The sequence below is a fragment of the Triturus cristatus genome, chromosome 1_1 (genome assembly GCF_964204655.1).
Source record: "Triturus cristatus chromosome 1_1, aTriCri1.1, whole genome shotgun sequence".
Taxonomy (NCBI): Eukaryota; Metazoa; Chordata; class Amphibia; order Caudata; family Salamandridae; genus Triturus; species Triturus cristatus.
The window spans coordinates 1,071,623,142-1,071,642,198 of NC_140579.1; the positions used below are offsets into that span (position 1 = coordinate 1,071,623,142).

The 19,057-nt window shown below is 43.5% G+C and overlaps 1 protein-coding gene across 1 annotated transcript in view; it reads left to right on the forward strand.

Annotated features, from left to right (window-relative positions):
- The window catches only part of ITPR3 (inositol 1,4,5-trisphosphate receptor type 3), an 895,552-nt gene that overhangs the window by 327,707 nt on the left and 548,788 nt on the right, over positions 1-19,057 (forward strand).

Consider the following 19,057-nt stretch of genomic DNA (forward strand, 5'->3'; position numbering starts at 1 on the left):
GACAACTTTCCCTCTGGTGGCAGCAATATTGAATTTTATAGTGCTGAGAGAGTAGTACGCACCCCCAGAGGTGTGGCGCCTGACTTGAAGGAGGGGGTTAACATACACCAGGAGGTTCAAGGGCATGAGGTAGCTCCAGTAGTGCGCAGTATCCCTGAAGGGAATAGGGTAACTGGCGTGGGGGTTCATGGTCCTAGTGGTGGGAGGGACACTCTACTGACTCTAGATGAGGGGTGCAGGAAGAGGGGTTCCCCCAAAGTTAAGTCCTGGTAGGTGAGTGTGAAGACCGCCCAGAAGAGTGTGGGTTGTGTGACAGAGACAGTCAGATACTGTCTTGCCAGTCTCAAGAGAGTGGTGTGGAGTATGTGTGCGAGGCACTGGATGGTAAGGTGAAGGATAGTTTGGTTAATCCTGCTAGGGGGCTGTGTGATCCAATTGTGGGAGAGCATATTGTAAGTCCCTGTTTTCCAGAGCTATGCCAACACCTGTGTGATGGTGAGTTCTCTGACCGCAGATAGCTCACACTGGAGGCAGACCTTTTGGTGGATTCCAGAGGGTCTGGAGAGGCATTGGGGAGTGACCCCGTGGGGAGTGGCTCGGGTATCTTCCAACCCAGAGTGGTGGAAGTGGTGCAGAGTAGCCCAGCTAGGTCCCCTGGTAGTGGGAGGGGTGTAGGGGCTCACGTCCTGTCTCAGTGGAGAAGGAGTGAGTGTGGGGCTGCGTGCCCCCAGGTGCCCGAAACCCAGTCTCAGAGCCTGGATGGTTCTTTAAGGGAACACCAGGCGGGGAGCCTAGGCTGTCCTGATGGTCCGCCCGTTGAGGGGGATCCCCTAGTGTCTAGTGGACGGAGAGGGTCTATAAGCAGGCCTCCCTCGGTTCTGGTGTCTGGCAGTACCGCTCTAGTTGGGAGGGTGCAGAAGTCCAGAGTGAGGGGTGAGTAGGGGAAAGAGTCCCCAGTGGAAGAACCAGTGGGTCAGGGGCCAGCCAGAAGGGCTGCGTCACCAGTGAATGACCATGGTGACACCACTTCTGTCCTGGGGGATCTTCAGGCACTGTCAGAGGGACAGGGGTGGGGAGATCAGCACCAGGCAGACTGTCACCCGACAAATGAGATATGTGTCACCCTCAGGGGGGGCATGCGTGCTCCCCGGGAAGTCCTGGTGCGCCAGGCGAGCGTTCAACCGCATGGGTTGGACCCAGGGTTGGGAAGGCAGGTTCAGGTGTTGTCTGACCTGGAGGGTGGGACCACTGTAAGCAGTGTCCTGACCCATGTTGCTTCTAGGGGTACCACGCCAGTTGGGAGTGGGCAGTACTCTGGAAGGCGGTGCAGAGGGAGGGAGTCCTCGCCTCTGACCCCGGCTCAACTGAAGGGTTTAGACCCTAGGTTGGAGGGCCAGGTTCAGGGTGTCCCCCCTGACCTGGACGCCCAGTTGCAGGATAGAACCCCTGAACTGGTGGGCGAATTGCGCAGGACACCTGCCCCAGGTGCCCTGGCAATTCTGGAAGGGGGTACCACTCCAGGTGGGAGGGTACAGAGCCCCAAGAGGGAGGACCGGGTGTGGGAGAGGCCACCCCAGTCTTTAGTCCAGCCGCCGGGTACAGTCCTGGGGCTGGTGGGTCAGTGCCAGGATGTCATACCTGACCTGACAAGGGGGAGAATGGACAAAGGGTGCTAAGCACCTGGGGCTACTGCCCCCGCTCCCTGGCGCCACAGAGGTTTGAGAGCCCTGAGAGGCATACGGCCTGGGTCTCATCCCTGACTACTGTCAGTGGCCGCTGTAGCATTTTGCTGTCTGTCTGTTGGGACACACCTGTGGGCCAGTTAAGGTTAGGTGTAGCACAGGTGGTGTCCACAGGTGAGGAGAAGGGTTCCCCATGGATTGGTTTGGTGGGCCCTGAGAGTATGGACAGAGGGATGCCAATAGGTTCAGATTGGCGTAGAACTGGCGTCTGCCCCTGCAGTTGCGGGCCAGGTCCTTGTTCTATCACCCCAAGCAGGGAAGCCCATCACGGTGGTGATTGGGCTACCCTGCATTTTGGCTGGAAGGGGGTTGTGTTGGACTTGGCCCTTTTTGCAGGGTCATCCCTAAACGTTTTGCCTTCCTCCTGTATTTTTCCTGACCTGTTGTTGGCTGATTTATGACTCTGGGCACCTTACCACTGCTGATCAGTGCTAAGGTGCATATGCTCTCCCTATGGTAAAATGTATTATGTGAATTGACTTCCATGTTTGGCTATTTGGTTTACTATCAGTCCCTAGTAGAGTGCACCAGGGGTGCCAAGGGCTTGTATATCCAAATGCTGCTAGTGGGCTGCAGCACTGGTTGTGCCACCCACAGAAGCAGCCTGGTAAAATGTGTCTAAGGTCTGCCATTGCAGAACCTGCATGCGGTCTGGTACTGTCATACTGACTGGGCAAGTGTCCCCACTTGCCAGTCCCTAAACCTTCCCTTACCTTCATGTTAGTCACCCCTAAGGTAGGCCCTAGGGCAAGGTGCACTGTAAGGATAAGGTAGGACATGCCCTGAGGTGTGTGGCATGTCCTAATAGTGAATTACAGCCATTTTCGTTTTTCACTATTGAAGGCTACCTGCTCTCCATAGGCCAGAATGGGCTGCTGGAATTACTACACGCTGTAATCCCAGTGGACTCCGAGAGCATGGTAGAAAGTCAAGTTTAGTATGCCTGAACTCAGAATAATAAAATACTTCTTTTAGTAAAGTTTATTTTAATATCCTGTGTTTGTAAATACTACTTTTAGAAAGTTAGTATTTACTGACCTGGCCATTTCAGTCCGCCTCTGCTGTGTGTGTGTGTTCTGCCTAGTAACAGTAAAGGAGCAGGGCTGGGGAATTCCAGGAGACAGGCTGGCTGCCAGGTGGTGGGTAGAAAGATTACACGAGGATGGGTGGGAGGAGTACACCTTTGACTCTGAATAGACCTGTGCTCTGCCACCACAATGCCGGCTCCGCCCCCTGTGGAGCGGCTGATGTCTCTGCCCTGCTGCTGAAAGGAAAGAGCAGAGTCACCACAACAAAGTGCTCCAAAACTGGACTGAGCCAGACCCAGGCCCCCTGGCGACAAAGAACAAAAGAATTGTGCTATAAAAGAAGGAGCCCTGCTCCTAAGAAATCAGATCCTGATTGAACCACGAAGGAACTCTGCCTGACTAGAAGGACCTGGAAGAAGCTGAAGGAGGAGTAACTTTCCCTGACCTGGGGGATTGGCCTGCAGTTGGTGTCTTGCTGAGAAAGGAGAGGAAAAGACTGAAAGAGACTTTGCACTTTGTTTTTCAACTATCTCCAAGGGCTTGGAAGAAGAACTTGCCCCCTGAACTGAGTCCTAGGACCATTGGACTCTTCTGCCTTCCAAAATTGAGTTGCCTGGACGATCTATGCTTGTTTCCCGCTGGATTTGGCCACAGTACGCCTCGTACCCCATCCGCCGCGAAGCCGTGTCTTTGCCGCCCGGCACCGTGCGTCTACGCTGATCCAAAAGCGTTTGTACGCGCCGTATCCCTCCCGGCCGCATTGCACCTAACCTTCCCCGCCGATTCGAGACGTACATCACTGGCTGCCGAACCCTGTACGCCGGACCCAAGTTCCATCATCCCGAAGGTACGGTCTGTACGCTGCTAACGTACTACACCGTGCCGTACTCAGAGCCGAGAAGCCGCAGTACGCTGATCCTCACCGTACGCTGTACGGCGCCGAGAAGTGTCGCCGCCTATCCGCACCGAAGGTACGGCTCGAACGCCGAACGCCACGGACTCTGCAAGCTGATCCGGGCCATCCGCACGTATCCCTGAAGGTCGCGTACCAACGCCGCGTCCCAACGCCGCGACCCGACCTGCACCTGAATACGCTGCCGAACTACAACCCGGACCCATCAAATTGTCCCGCACTGTCCGTCGTGGACCCCACGAACTTAAGGTACTTTGTTCTGTTCGCACCGCAGCGTGCGCGTCACGGACCCCGGAGTCCGCACCGATTGTTTGACTCGTACTTTCCTTGTTTTTAATGCGGACGAGTCGCACTCCCAGGTACGAACCGTACAAAGCCTGAAAAGAATCAGAATTGAGTAAAAGAAGCCTATTTTTGCATTTTAAGCCTTTTTACAAGAACATGGAACTTTAAAATAATACTGTGGTCATTTTATACGTTATTCTGGTCTTGTGCTAAGCCTTATATAAAGAGAACTATTTTTGATATAACCTTGACTGGTGTCCATTTGTGGTGTGTCATTGCATTACTGTATGTGTTCACAAATGCTTAACCTATGACGCCCTGAGAATAGTCTTGACTGCTTGCGCCACACTACCTAAAGGGTGAGCAGGGGTTATTTGAAAGGGTGATCCCCTTACTCTGACTTAGAAGTAAGAGTCCCTGCTTGTCACAAGTGCATACCTGTGCCAACCAGAGATTCCCAATTCTAACAATCATGCATTAGTCCACTTCACTTTTTGTGTACCTCTTTGCCAATAAGGTGCAGGAGCAGGGAAGTCTTCCCTACCATGCTAATTTTTATAATCAACACATACAGGCTGACGGCAGCAACATAGTAATTCATACCCTTTCATAGGCTTCAAAACAAGTCCACTATTGTGCACGGACTTGTGTACTGTCCATGCAATCTTTGACTACCCCTTTGACTAGAGTCTATGCCCAACCCATTTCAGGTGGCCAACCAGCATGGCCTTCGTGTGCTGAGTTGGTTGCCTGCAGAGCTTGCCTTCGGCAAGTTCCTGCTCCCAGTCTTTGAAAGAAGCAGTTACCGGATGGACACGCTTTTGCCTTATCACGTAAATGACTTGAATGGCTAAATTCACCGGATTCTAACCGAATGGTGGATAGTTAAGTGAAGAACTATTTGAGGCTCCAACCGACTGGTGAGACCTGGCTCTATACTAAATAAGAAGAATCCACACAACCCGGCAGATTTCATCCACTGAAGCATCTGCCTTTGGCTGTCAAACAACACCCCCTTCTTCAGTCCTGAGGAAGACCCGCCTTGATGCTTTTACATTTGCGCCACGTACAGGGTCGAAACGTCGACTTTCTGCATATGTCTGCACAGTGCTCATGATCACAGTTTATACTTATCAATGGATCCAACAGCATATGTGAATAAATGATATGGACAAAACAAAATCCCCTTTCTCCCCAAGCTTAGTGTCATGTCTATTTGTCTTGTACATAGTGTACTGTCAATATCGCCAATCACTATATGTCACTATTTTCACCATAGTCAGTCACCTATTCCTCACTACAATTGAATTTGTAAAGCGTGACAGCTTTAAACATTTTTTGATATTTAATTTTGAATACATTATTGAAAATTCTAAGTCTGGTGTGTGTTATCTTCATTTATTGATATATGTGTTATAAATAAATCTCTACTCATTCAGTAGTCTAAGCAATTGAGAATCCCCAACAGAACCAATTGTTCTACTTAATACTTATACCCAGGTTCTGAGGGACACCGAGTTACCCCATCATTTGTACTACTCAGTCCACCAATGACGGCTGTCTCTTTCTGTGCAATCTTTTATTCTTTTCTTCTGTATTTTTAAACATTTTATGGAGGGTTGAAGAATCTCCATGGAGGTTTGCGAAACCTTAGAGGTGCCTGCACTTGCTGGCACCCTCTTGGATTCACAGCCCAGGGTCTAGGTTTGCGGAACCAAGAGGGGGCCGAACAAGTGTCCTGGAGCCTCGCTGTTGAGGTTGTGGGCTTAGAAGCATGGTTTATAGATCTCAGAGCATCACTGAGGTCTGCAAACCATGCCTCAAGTCAGTAAACTCTACAGCAAAAATATTTTTGTTCATTGTAATCTAATCTTGCCCCTCCCCCTCTGAGTCAAGTTGTCAGGAGGTGCTCCATGAATGGTTTTCTCATAGAGGTTACGGAAAGTGCTGCAGAAGGTAAAATGAGAGCACACTTTTTAAAATTCATTTCTCAAAAACGGCTGAACTGATTTACACCAAATTACAAAAATGATTCTGAGAAAATTCCTTTCTGCCAAATTCGATGTAATCTTGTTCATCCATTTGTTTCTGTATCGGAGAGCAAAGTTTCTCATGGGAGTTAATATGGGAAATAAATGTTTTGGGATGCTGCATTTTCTTGGCCTTTGCTTGATGGATCAGCGCAAAATGTTCAAATCTGTTATGAGCTGGTGGTGCAGGTGATTTTCAGGCCGTGAGGAAGACTGCACAGCTGAAATGCGTTGCAAAATAAACCTCTTGAACTCTTGAATGCAAGCTCTTTGTGTCCACACTTGCAAGCATTGCTTTCTGTATATAAATATATATATATCTATTGAGGAAGCTGTAAGGCGAAACGTGTCTGTCGGGGGGGGGGGGGGGTGGCTTGCACAATAAAGCATCCAGCTTGAAAATCTTTCTGTGTGTGCTCTCCGACTCTGGTTGCTGATGTGTAGCCTGGTTCATTGAATATATATTAAACAATGATTTCCCTGTACTGCCCAATATATACTTTATACCAAAAGTACATAAAGGGACACTGCCTGTCCCAGGCAGACCAATTGATTCATCTATAAAAAGTACTTTTGAAAATACATTGAAGTATATTGATTTTTACCTTCAAGACTTTGTGATACAGTTGCCAACCTTCATAAAAGATACTACGGATTTTCTATTCCAATTTAGCAAGACAGAGTGGTCAGATGAATACCTCTTTCTGACAATGGACATCACTGCTTTATACACGAGTATAGCCCATGAGGATGGACTCAAGGCAGTGGGATACTATTTGGGCAAAAGACCGATTCAAATGTATTGTCGCAATCAGATGTTGTTGTGTATAACCAAGTGGTGTTTATTCAACAATGTATTTATGTTCAATAACACTGTATTCCAACAATTGCGGGGTGTGGCCATGGGGGCATGCTTCTCCCCAAGCTACGCTTGCTTGCATGTGGGCTGGTGGGAGGAGCATGTCCTCATGGTCCGGCACGCCAAAGAATGGTCCGAGCACATTATAAAATGGTGGAGATATATCGACGATATTTTTGTAATTTGGAGGGGAACCAAAGATCAGGCCCAGAATTTTGTCGATTCCATCAATATTAATGATTTGAATCTGCAGTTTACTGCCCATATCGACAAAACCAGCGCCAACTTCCTAGACATTACTGTCCAAGCCAAACAAGACGTAATAGAAACTAGCCTCTATAGAAAGCCTACATCAGGAAACTCGGTACTACATGCTAAGAGTTTCCATCCTCCTCATACAATAGCTAGCATTCCGTATGGGAAATTTTTGCGGACTCATAGAGCCTATAGTACAGAGGAAGCCCGTGATTATCATCAGGAACTAACAAAGAAACGGTTAGAGGCAAGAGGATATGTCTCTAAGAGGCTGGATATAGCTAGGAGAAAAGCAAATATGAATGACAGGTTAACTCTACTAGATCCAAATGGAGAGACTACCAATACCAACATTGATATGGACAGAAAAACATATGATGAGGGAGATGAGCTCAGACTAGTGACCACATATAGTAAACAGGCCAAAGCAATTACAGCTATAATTAAAAAAGAATGGGCAATAGTTATGATAGATCTGACCCTTAAAATGGTGCTCCCTCCCAGTCCAACTGTGACATTTCGAAAAGCCTACTCTATGCGAAACGATCTAGTTAAAAACAGTCCAGAGAATACTAAGTCTATGAATTGGCTTACTCCAAAAAAAGGTTTTGTAAGGTGTAGTTCATGTAGAGCTTGCAAATTTGGCAATAATACCTCTACATACAAAACACCTTTTTCAGATCTTGAGTATCCATTAAGGGAACACTACACATGTAGGACTGACCATGCTGTATATGTACTTAGGTGTAGTTGTAATTTATGCTATGTTGGAAGCACAAAACTTCAGGTACATATGCGTATATTGCAGCACCTCCGTGCGATTGTAAATTCTGATCCAGCATATCCAGTTGCATGAGAACAACTTAAAACATCTACAATATTTTGTAATAGAGAGGTGGGAATCGAGAAAAACAGCTGCGTCAACTAGAATCCAAATACATTATAGAGTTAGACACTAAGAGGCCCATTAGTATAGCGGGCGGATCGCCACCGCCCATATGGCCCGCTAAAAACCTCCGCCCGTATTCAATTCCCCCCTGGCGGAGGGGACCCCGGCGGACGGGAAGACCGTCTGCCGGTTTTCCGCCGGTAGGCAATCCGCCCGATTGCCTACCGGGCAGAAAAGCAGTTTGTATGGTGGCGGTGTCTGGTAGACACCGCCATCCATATTACTATGAAGGCGGGGACCTGCCTTTCCGTGGCGGCAACGCCGCCACGCAAATGCAGGCAGTGTTTGACATTGGGGGCTCGTAGCGGGCCCCCCAGGGATTCTGGGGGGTGGGAGGTGCACATGGGGGGTACCTATGGTACCCCCCTGCATTTCAATATACAACGTGGCAGGCACCGCGCGGTGCCTGTCACGTTGTGCATTTAAAGGCACAGGCTGCCTCTGTGGCATTGCAGCGGGCGGTGTTCTCTGCACCGCCCGCCCCAATGTTGCAGATGCGCCGTGCACCCGCCAGTGTGGCGGGCGCATGCTAATCGGGAGTGCTGGACCGCCGCACCCTCAGCGGGCGGTCCCGTTTCCCGATGGTATGGCGGGCGGACAAAGTCCGCCCGCCATACTAATGGTGCCTTAAGTTCCCAACTGGACTGAATACAGGGGAAGATTTACACAATTTCCTATAAAGAGAGGCTGCGAGTACTATGCTACATGTACCTGTATCTGTTAGATTATCTCAGTCTTCCCTCAGATGTTTTGTTTGCTCTTATTTTGACAGGTCTCGACAGTATAAATATGCTGTGTTCGTATGTTAACTGTGTCATTTATTGTCTTCCCCAACTCAACATAGATTATTTTATCTATTTAATATTTGGGTCACATATGGCAAAGAATCATACTGGAACTATATTATTATGAATAGCTATTTATAGTATTTGTATTAGAACATTGGATATTGCATTCTTTGTAGTAGATTCCAGTTCGTAATGACATTCGCTGCTTAATCCATTGTGGGATTCGTTTTTTTTTATCTTTAAGCACTGTTTTGCACATACTATTCATTTTGTACCCCCCACACCAATAGCACTTTATCGATAGCGTGTAGGCATGAAAATTTCATTTCCCTCTATTTGGCTAGTCAATTTTAATATTGCATATTTGCACATTTGACAGGACATTTCAGTCATCTTGTTCTGCTTACAGGAGATATAATGATATACTGCTGCTAATATTACAACTAAACATATATTTTAATATGCTAGCAATAAGCCTTTTAATTTATTTAAAAAAACAGTTGTTTTAGCTATATTGTATTTATATCTGTTATATTTTGTAGCGTATTTGCACATGTTAAATATAGATCAAATATTCATTACTTCCTCCTATATCAGTTTACATCAGCATATTTGCACATCATAAAAATGTCGTATGAAGTTGCTCCGGCATAAGAAATGAATGTCCGATTTGTAGAAGTTTACATTAGTGTATTTCCACATTTCATTTAGATGCCATAGTGATGGGCGCAGGTACAAAATAGAATGATCTGACATATGTGCATTAGTGCGTCTGATACAAAACGGAAATGTCTGGATTCCATTTGTAAGATCTCTAAATTGCTTTGTTTTACTATTCAATTATCAATAGTAATGTGCGTTTATTTTTCGCATTCAGTCTAGCCATTTTTCTGTATTTACAGCGAGGTTTCCTCCAAGTAAGTAACACAATGTGGAGTATTTCTTTCATGTTTAGTTTCTGCTGATCATGTGAACCGGAAGTGCTATGTTGTTTAAATTTCCCGGTTTTCAATATGTCGCCAAGTGATCAAGGACACAGTCTGTGTCCGAAACGCATCTGAGACTGCACTTTTCCTTTAAATAAAGCACCATATATTGGCAACAGCAAATTCTGTGTCCGTGGTCCTATCTGTGCGCATCCGCACGAGGATATTGCCAGTATATATATATATATATATATATATATATATATATATATATACATATATATATTACCTACTGGCGGTCGCCAGTAGGTAGTTATAGTTAGGACCACGTTTCCATAGGAAATCCGCAACATTCTATTTTGAATAACTTTGGCGCCGGTCGACGAATCCTCGCGAATTTTTCAAAATAGGTGGGGCGCTACGCTCCGCTCCTTCCCTGAAAGTCTCGGGGGGATTCGTCAAGCGGGGGCTGAGATAAAAGGGGGGTCCCAAAACGCGTTTTTCCCATGCATTTTTCCATAGGACCTTTAGACAGGGCTACAGCCCGAACGGCTGAACAGAATTACTAGAAATTTGGCAGAGAGGTAGTCCTCAGGTCAAGGAAGTGCCTTTTGTAGGTTTGGTGTAAATCTGTTCAGTAGATTCTGAGAAAATAGCCTTTAAATCAATATATATATCTGAGCCAGCTTACGGTGCGCTTACGGTACACTTACCGTACGCGTACGGTGGCGTGCGCGAGCGCGATTCTGATTGGCTCTTAGATCTTAGTAAACATTCGAATCGGCCGAAACCAGGAAGCGGCGGCCGCCATTTTCTCTCTCGCACTGAGGGTGATGTTTAAAATATAAAGCGCAAAAACATGTAAAGGGGCTGTTTAGACAGCTCCCACACACATAGCAATGTTGAGGGAGTCCCCAAAGATCCCCCAAGGCCAAAAACGGAATTTTTATTTTTTCGCTAATTTCGCCGATTACGCTTACCGTACGCGTACGGTAAAAAATTATTAAAAAAAAAAAATTATCCACACTCTCCCCACCCCGTGTGCAATTGTTCCCCGAAGGGCACCAATTGTGCATGGCTTATTTAAGATGAGTTAAACTAAAATATTAAAAAAAATAATAATAAAAAAAAAAATGATCCACACTCTCTCCACCCCGTGTGCAAATGGTGCCCGAAGGGCACCCCATTGTGCATGGCTTATAACATATACGAAAAATTAAAATATTACCTTTCAAAACGAAGTGCATCATATGTCCTCCATGTGCGCACGGTGCGCGAAGCGCATCGAGCGTACATGGCCCATCCACGGCACTAACTGCGTTCGCGCACCACGTGCTCACTGTGCGCGCACGGTGCGCGAAGCGCACCGTGCGCGCACGGAACAAACTGCGTTAAGTGGGCGCGCACGCCACGAATGGCGTAAAGTAACTTAGCATTTAAAAAACCGTACAAATTCACTGAAAAAACTATAGGTTTCACACACGTTATAGTTAGGAATTAGCATTTAAAAAACCTTGCAAATTCACTGAAAAAAACATAGGTTTCACACATGTTATAGTTAGCGGAAATTTTACTGATAAAAATCCAATGAAATTCCCCCGTTATAGTTAGTGCAGGCAACTATAACTCACGCGACCGCAATCTTCTGCTGATGACATATGTGTCTTTATGAAAAAAAAATATTTGTAATATATGTATAGCTAAAAATGTATGGAAGAAGACATGGGCAAATAAGTGTCTAAATACAGTATTAGCATCAGCAGAGGATTGCGGTCGCGTGAGTTATAGTTGCCTGCACTAACTATAACGGGGGAATTTCATTGGTTTTTTATCAGTAAAATTTCCGCTAACTATAACATGTGTGAAACCTATGGTTTTTTCAGTGAATATATATATATATATTACCTACTGGCGGTCGCCAGTAGGTAGTTATAGTTAGGACCCTGTTTCCATAGGAAATCCGCAACATTCTATTTGGAATAACTTTGGCGCCGGTCGACGAATCCTCGCGAAATTTTCAAAATAGGTGGGGCGCTATGCTCCGCTCCTACCCTGAAAGTCTCGGGGGGATTCGTCAAGCGGGGGCTGAGATAAAAGGGGGGTCCCAAAACGCGTTTTTTCCATGCATTTTTCCATAGGACCTTTAGACACAGCTACAGCCCGAACGGCTGAACAGAATTACTTGAAATTTGGCAGAGAGGTAGTCCTCAGGTCAAGGAAGTGCCTTTTGTAGGTTTGGTGTAAATCTGTTCAGTAGATTCTGAGAAAATAGCCTTTAAATCAATATATATATCTGAGCCAGCTTACGGTGCGCTTACGGTGCGCTTACCGTACGCGTACGGTGACGTGCGCGAGCGCGATTCTGATTGGCTCTTAGATCTTAGTAAACATTCGAATCGGTCGAAACCAGGAAGCGGCGGCCGCCATTTTGTGTATTTCACTCAGAAAAAAAAGGGTGATAACTTGAAAAGGGGGCAAGGAAGAGAGTTACAGACCCCCTAACATTTGAAAGGGGGTCAAAGAAGGACAGAAAAGTACAAAAAAAACATTTATTAATTTTAAAAAAAAATTGCGGGGTACGCGTACGGTAAGCTTACGGTGAGCTTACCGTACGCGTACGGTAAAAAAAAAAAAGAGAAATTAAATTCAGATTTAAGTGTTTAGATATTAGGGGGCTCTAAAAAGAGCCGTTGTGTTTATGAAGTGATTTGATTTTTTAGTGGTACCTACAAGTAAGTACCGATGCAGAGTCTAAGGTTCAAGAGGAAGACTCTGTTCCCTTCATCAGTGAAGTGTACACCATCTCCTCTATAAATGTCTTGCATGTCGTAACGCAAGTTGTTGTGGTAAATGGAACCCATACCATAGTCACGGAGGAAAGCAGAAACAGATTTGTTGACGTGCTTTCTTGCTTTGTCAATCTGTGGACAAAAATGATTGGACCAGTTCCATTTTTGCCTTTGGCATATGTTAGAAAACACAAAGGCAGTTTTAGGGAAAAGTGAAAACCGTTGTGCAAAGGTCTCCTTCATAAGCATTTCCAGACCTACCCCAGTCAAAGTGCCTAGGTCATTGCCACCACAGTGCACTATTATGAGGTCATGGTGTTGGATTTGCATGAAGGATTTCACCAATGGCATCAATTGGTGCCACTTTAACCCTCTCTGACCAATCCATTTAATGTCTACATTTGGCAAAGCAAGGTCTCTCACCATATCTGTTTTCTCTGCATACTTTTCACTCCAGAAGACATAGCTGTGCCCTACAATCCACACTGTGAACATCTTCAAAGGAGAACTGGATGCACTCAGGAGGTGTAATTCAGTAGAATGGTAAAAAGAAATGAAAGACAGTTTGGAAATGGAGGCATACATATTTTTTTTATAAAAAAAAGAACTGATTGGCTGTTTCATACCATTCTAGAATAAAAACTAGGCTGTATGTGTAAATTTATAGAAGCATGTTTTGTATTGGTACAGAAAAATGTGTTACCAAAGAACAGTACTATGGATTTGCTGTTAGGTTTGAAAAGTCAAGCACTCCTGCTCTTTGGAAATGAAACATTGTGTGGCGAACTTCTGACCTAACTCCACACAGCAGTGTTCCATGAGCTGTTGCTATGGTAGCAGGCAGAAGTCAAGTTGGGGGAAGGGTACTAGGCAGAAGTCAAGTTGGGGGAAGGGTACTTTTGGAAAAGGGTTGGTTTTCAACCAATAGAAATGTGTGATTACATTTGAAAAAAAGGGGGAAGCACTGAGATTTGAAATTAACATGTATATGTGTGGAAAAAGAGAGGGAAAGTTTGCCATTATCTGGTTCTGCTGAGAGGAGAGAGGTGAACAGAACAGAGATCCTGGCTCTGATAATCTGCTGTTTGAGTGCCACATTTCTTTTACAATTAACTAATTTTAAAGGTCAGTTTAGAGTTTGAGAGGGGATGTATATGGTAAATTAAGAAATGAATAATAGAATTGGAATTCCTTTTGTTGAAGTTGTGTTTATTATTTTCTGTTTTGGGAGAAATTTAAATGTGAGGAACATGTAAAATAATATGGACTATGTTTTCACGAAAATTTAAGGTGTAGTGGTAAAAATAAGGAATACTTTAAGGGTTTGAGGTTGCACTCAGTAATGCAAATACATTCAGCATCAGTGAGGCTGGTTGCCCTTGCTGGAGTGTAGTGAGTCACCCAGGTTACACATGTTGCTGGTCTCAGAAAGCTGTTTGGTGTTGCTCTGGTGATTTTACATTTGCATTAGATGTAAAGGGGGAGCCATTTTTTTGTATGCAGAAGCAGACTCTTAGCACACAGCCAGCTGCTTATCCTGTGGAATCATGCACAGTATTCACAACCGAGTGGGGTTTGAGGTTTCAGTCAGTAATGCAAATACATTCAGCATCACTAAGGCTGGTTGCCCTTGCTGGAGTGTAGTCAGTCACCCAGGTTACACATGGTGCTGGTCTTAAAAAGCAGTTTGGACATGTGCTTTTATCAGAATCTGAAAAGTGGATTCATAATGTGTCAGTCTGTAAAAGCACTTATCACTTGCCAAAAAAAAGAGTAGTAAGTGTGCTTTCAAATTGGCAAAGAAATTTCTTTTTGTGACTATTGTGAAAACATGACTCTGTGTGCAAATAGGAATTACAGGCAGAGATTTATTGCGTATTGCTCTGGTGATTTTACATTTGTATTAGATGGAAAGGGGGAGGTATTTTTTTGTGCAGAAGCAGACTCTTAGTACACAGGCAGCTGCTTATCCTGTGGAATCATGCATAGTATTTACAACCGAGTGGGGTTTGAGGTTTCAGTCAGTAATGCAAATACATTCAGCATCACTAAGGCTGGTTGCCCTTGCTGGAGTGTAGTCAGTCACCCAGGTTACACATGGTGCTGGTCTGAAAAAGCAGTTTGGACATGTGCTTTTATCAGAATCTGAAAAGTGGATTCATAATGTGTCAGTCTGTAAAAGTGTTTATCACTTGCCAAAAAAAAGAGTAGTAAGTGTGCTTTCAAATTGGCAAAGAAATTTCGTTTTGTGACTAATGTGAAAACATGACTCTGTGTGTAAATAGGAATTACAGGCAGAGATTTATTGCGTATTGCTCTGGTGATTTTACATTTGTATTAGATGGAAAGGGGGAGCCATTTTTTTGTGCAGAAGCAGACTCTTAGCACACAGCCAGCTGGTTATCCTGTGGAATCATGGATAGTATTCACAACCGAGTGGGGTTTGAGGTTTCAGTCAGTAATGCAAATACATTCAGCATCACTAAGGCTGGTTGCCCTTGCTGGAGTGTAGTCAGTCACCCAGGTTACACATGGTGCTGGTCTTAAAAAGCAGTTTGGACATGTGCTTTTATAAGAATCTGAAAAGTGGATTCATAATGTGTCAGTCTGTAAAAGTGTTTATCACTTGCCAAAAAAAAGAGTAGTAAGTGTGCTTTCAAATTGGCAAAGAAATTTCGTTTTGTGACTAATGTGAAAACATGACTCTGTGTGTAAATAGGAATTACAGGCAGAGATTTATTGCGTATTGCTCTGGTGATTTTACATTTGCATTAGATGGAAAGGGGGAGCCATTTTTTTGTGCAGAAGCAGACTCTTAGCACACACCCAGCTGCTTATCCTGTGGAATCATGCACAGTATTCACAACCGAGTGGGGTTTGAGGTTTCAGTCAGTAATGCAAATACATTCAGCATCACTAAGGCTGGTTGCCCTTGCTGGAGTGTAGTCAGTCACCCAGGTTACACATGGTGCTGGTCTGAAAAAGCAGTTTGGACATGTGCTTTTATCAGAATCTGAAAAGTGGATTCATAATGTGTCAGTCTGTAAAAGTGTTTATCACTTGCCAAAAAAAAGAGTAGTAAGTGTACTTTCAAATTGGCAAAGAAATTTCGTTTTGTGACTAATGTGAAAACATGACTCTGTGTGCAAATAGGAATTACAGGCAGAGATTTATTGCGTATTGCTCTGGTGATTTTACATTTGCATTAGATGGAAAGGGGGAGCCATTTTTTTGTGCAGAAGCAGACTCTTAGCACACACCCAGCTGCTTATCCTGTGGAATCATGCACAGTATTCACAACCGAGTGGGGTTTGAGGTTTCAGTCAGTAATGCAAATACATTCAGCATCACTAAGGCTGGTTGCCCTTGCTGGAGTGTAGTCAGTCACCCAGGTTACACATGGTGCTGGTCTGAAAAAGCAGTTTGGACATGTGCTTTTTTAAGAATCTGAAAAGTGGATTCAAAATATGTCAGTCTGTAAAAGTGTTTATCACTTGCCAAAAAAAAGAGTAGTAAGTGTGCTTTCAAATTGGCAAAGAAATTTCGTTTTGTGACTAATATGAAAACATGACTCTGTGTGCAAATAGGAATTACAGGCAGAGATTTATTGCGTATTGCTTTGGTGAATTTACATTTGCATTAGATGTAAAGGGGGAGCCATTTTTTTGTGCAGAAGCAGACTCTTAGCACACAGCCAGCTGCTTATCCTGTGGAATCATGCATAGTAATGACAACCGAGTGGGGTTTGAGGTTGCAGTCAGTAATGCAAATACATTCAGCAACACTAAGGCTGGTTGCCCTTGCTGGAGTGTAGTCAGTCACCCAGGTTACACATGTTGCTGGTCTCAGAAAGGTGTTTGGTATTGCTCTGGTGATTTTACATTTGCAATAGATGGAAAGGAGGAGCTATTTTTTTATGCAGAAGCAGACTCTTTGCACACACCCAGCTGCTTATCCTGTGGAATCATGCACAGTATTCACATCCGAGTGGGGTTTGAGGTTGCACTTAGTAATGCAAATATATTCAGCATCACTAACGCTGGTTGCCCTTGCTGGAGTGTAGTCAGTCACCCAGGTTACACATGTTGCTGGTCAGAGAAAGCTGTTTGGTATTGCTCTGGTGATTTTACATTTGCATTAGATGGAAAGGGGGTGTTATTTTTTTATGCAGAAGCAGACTCTTAGCACACAACCAGCTGCTTATCCTGTGGAATCAAGCACAGTATTCACAACCGAGTGGGGTTTGAGGTTTTAATCAGTAATGCAAATACATTCAGCATCACTAAGGCTGGTTGCCCTTGCTGGAGTGTAGTCAGTCACCCAGGTTACACATGTTGCTGGTCTGAAAAAGCTGTTTGGACATGTGCTGTTTTCAGAATCTGAAAAGTGGATTCAAAATGTGTCAGACTGTAAAAGTACTTATCACTTGCCAAAAAAGTAGTAGAAAGTATGCTTTGCAATTGGCAAAGAAATTTCGTTTTCTGCCTAATTTCAAACCTTGACTCTGTGTGCACACAGGAATTGTTTTTAGATATTTAATTTGTGATGGTGTTATTGTGATTTTCACTTGTAGGAAAGGGGTACATAGTATTTTAAGATTTGAAAAGATCATAAAAAATGTAGTAATATATTTAAATAAAATAAAGGAATTTTTTTTTAGTTTTTTTCAGGTATTGCTGAAGAGCAGTGAACAAAATTTAAGATGCCTACAAAATCCAGAGTAAAGAAAGACCACAAAAAAAACCTATATTTGAAGACAACTGGAGGACCGAAGTTAGTTGGAGATGCTCATGTTGGGAAAAAGAACAAATCTTCTGGTAAGCAGACAAAAGATTTTTTAAAGAACATCTTCAAAAAAAGGAAAAATTTACAAAATGTTTGTACTGGAAAGAATGTTTTCAATAGAAAAAAACAGGAAAAAATTGAGAATTTAGTTAATGCAAATATACCTTCTGCAACAATAAAGATTAACTTAAACAGAAACACAGTGTTTAAAGAGATACGTAGAAAAATGTTTCAGAGAAGAGTTATGTCCAATTTGATAAAGGATGTGAAGAAATATAAGCAAAAGGCAAAATATTACAAGAGAAAAAAAGAAATTGAAGCCATTGCAGCAAAGGCATTAGAATTAAAAAGGAAACTATTCATTTTAATTTTGAATAGGATGCGTACATTAGATAAAATGGTTAATGTACTGAAATCACAAAGCAAAAGGAAAAGAGTAGTGAACAGAACAAACTTTTGTAAAGTGTTTTTAGGAAAATGGATGCATAGTTCAAGTAGTGAACCTTTTTTTAATGAAGAGAGTTATTTTCAAAGTAATAGTTTGCTGCATGAAGTTGACACCAGAGGTCGTGCTTATGAAGTGAAAAATGGTTGCATAATGGAGAAGGAGATAATGGTTCCAAGAGATGAGGTACAAGTGATGGCGGATGAGGCTATGGGGAGACGTCCTGAAGCCCCAGTGTACACTTGGAATTGTAGTAGTATTTGCACTGTGCGTCAGGAATCTATTGATAAATTTCGTGAGTTTCTAAGAGAATATAGTAAAAAAAGTGTAAAACAGAAGATTAAGGTGCTTCAAAGTCTAGATCCATGCAGAGTGAGAAAGAATACTGGTTTGCAGGGTCATTCTCTGGCTTGTCTATCTAGAAAAGGGTGTAATAGTGTTTTCCATCATTTTAGGATGCTGGCTGTTCATCATACTGAAATGAGAAAGTTTGTGAGACGGTTGTATTTTGCAAAAAGTCCAGCAATAAAGTTAGATTAATTGAATAGGGCTCTGTTCCGTGGATCGGTATCAGATGTAGAGAAGGTTGTTGATGAAATTCAGTTTTGTTACTTTGGTCCTGAACAAAACAGTGCAGAAAAGGACACAGTAAATGAGGAAGAAGTGGAAGAGAATGTAGAACCCTCTGTAAGTAAGACATTTAATGATCACATAACAAAATTTGAAAAAATCTCTAATGAAAGACCAAATATTACTTGTATTTGTTGCCGCAGAACTCATTATAGAAAACAAACTAGGAATGTTGATCTCTACAGAAAGAGTGAAAATGAAGATAATTATAAGTGGAAAGATTTTGCCACAAATATATTTCTAGAAAATTGTTTTGAATTGGGTGAAGATCAGCGTATTTGTAAATACTGTTACAACAAGTTAGAGGAAAATAGAATGCCGACCAGAGCTGTACATAATAATTTAGAATTGGATGCTATTCCTGCTGAACTTTCTGAATTAAATACATATGAGTCTATACTTATTCAATGTGTTCATCCGTTCCAGACCATAGTACGTATGGAGCCCAAAACTGGTAAATTACCTCCTTCAGATTTACTGAGAGGTTTAAAAGGTAGAGTGGTGTATTTGCCCTTGGATTTGAAAAAAAATATGGAAACTATTGATGCGGATACTTTGGAAACTGAACCATTAGTTATTCTGGTTAATGGTGTACCTACAAAGAATAAGAAGATTTGGCAGGAGCTGGTAGAT